This window comes from Protobothrops mucrosquamatus, unplaced genomic scaffold (genome assembly GCF_001527695.2).
Source record: "Protobothrops mucrosquamatus isolate PMUCROS unplaced genomic scaffold, P.Mucros_1.0 scaffold2928, whole genome shotgun sequence".
NCBI lineage: Eukaryota > Metazoa > Chordata > Lepidosauria > Squamata > Viperidae > Protobothrops > Protobothrops mucrosquamatus.
Genome location: NW_015388953.1, coordinates 284,894 through 286,979, shown reverse-complemented (window position 1 = coordinate 286,979; position 2,086 = coordinate 284,894).

The window sequence follows — 2,086 nt, the reverse complement described above, 5'->3', positions numbered from 1 at the left end:
GCCCAGATAGTCTTCTTGTTTCGCATCCTTAATTGTTCCTTTGCGAGTTGTTGTGTTCCTGGTTCTCTCTTTCCCACCTCCTCTCTTCCCCTGTTCTACTTGTTCATCGGGAGGGGGCGGCACCCCTTCGTTTGGGACCTCATCCTGCTGTTCACTAACCTTTTTTCTTTTCCTGGCCACTTGCAATCCCATCTTACTTGCAATCCCATCTTACATAGTTACAGGAACACATACCCCACCCACCAATATTCAATTATAGTTGTATTCTTCATGTGCAAATTACCTGGTAATATTGAAACACAGGATTAAAACACCAGTTTAAGGAGGAAAAGTACTGAGTATTAATCATGTAACTACAATGAACAGGAAGAGACCTAATACTCTTAGCTGATGAGGTTTACAGCAGCTGCAGTCATTTACCTTGTAATATATATTATACAGAAGTGAATATTACACATTTTCGGTGTTTCTTGAATGAAGAAGGTATTTCATTTTGGATGCAGAAAGGTCTCTTGGAGGGTCAACAATGGAAGTGCTCATTTGGAAAATCAAAGTAGGCATTCAGTAACCAAATTAGATACTGTTCAGAGACAATTTCATTCAACAAAACTAAGGAAAAATACAGTTGGAAGTGTTAGTGACTTCAGTAAGGGCAGAGAGGTGTCCTATGATAATGCTGCTAAAATGGCAAGAAGATATCAAGGCATGCAACAAGAACTTCCAGGAAAAAATATCTATCCATACATGCATGCATGCATGCATACACATACACGTACACATACAATTACACATACTCACATCATGTCCTGGATATTCATTCAATCATTTAGCCACATTGTAGTAGATTGCTGCCTAGATACAGAAAAATGGTATTTTGCTATTGTGCAATACACACACACACACACACACACAAACATTCTTTTCTGCCTCTACAACAGGGGTGTCAAACTGCCGGCCCAAGGGCCAGATGCATCATGCCAAAACCATACCCACCCCATTGCCAGCAATGGAAAAAAAGTCGCAATATGTCACATCATGTGACATTGCGAGTTTGACACCCCTGCTCTACAAGCTCAAATATTTCTAGATCTAAATTTTACAGTATACTAAAAAGGGAGTGCATGCAAAGTTAACTTCAGTCACATCAGAGAACTATGATTCAAGTATTGATGTTCTTACACATATCAGTATTAGTACATACAAAAGAGATAGTCTGGAATTTTTCAGGATAAAATCATGAAATTAGTGTTTATTTCTAGAACAGTTTCAGTTTGATCAATTCCATTAAACTAGCAAGGCCCTGCACAATCTACAGATAGTCCTTAGCATATGTAGTATATGCTCAAGTTTTTATATTTTATTCACTTTTTGGGGGAAAAATCGAAGAAAGCCTTGACATAATTGAACTGATAGCAAAACAAGACTTTCTAAATATAAATTATGGCATGTAACTAAAAAGAGAATGATAAGAAAAAAAAACCCTCATGCATTTAACGATGATGAAATGCTTTCATTAAGAGACAGCTTTCAAGTGAAATGCTTTATTTCTGCTAAGAATGCACTTGAAACCAACATTAAAAAAGATCAATTATAAATGAACACACCTTGTACAATCCTTTTTAGTTGATTTAGATGCCACAGAAAACCAGTTTGCTTTTTGTCTGCAGCATTTATTTACCACCCAGCTCCTCAAAAGACTATCAGTCATTTACAATATAACTGATAAAAATCATAAACATCACTATATATTGCAAAATCCATAAATTGTCTACCTGCCCTGTCCCTTGATTAGCAGCGACTTTAGGGTTAAGGCTATAGATTAAAAGCTCTGTGAAACAGCTGTGCCTTGATTGCCTTCCTAAATGCCGTCAGGAAGAGTGCCTTTGTGACTGGAGATTGAAAGTTTCGTACCTTGCTGAAATGGCAAAGATTTCGGCTTATTTGAAGAATTATTCAAATGAACAATTTTTATTAATATGGAGAAGATGGATTGTTTATATTCAAAAGAAGCATAGAGTGGTGGAATATAATTTAGGTTTTTAGAAAAAAATTTCTTTTTCTTTTCTTTTATATATTTTACCTACTC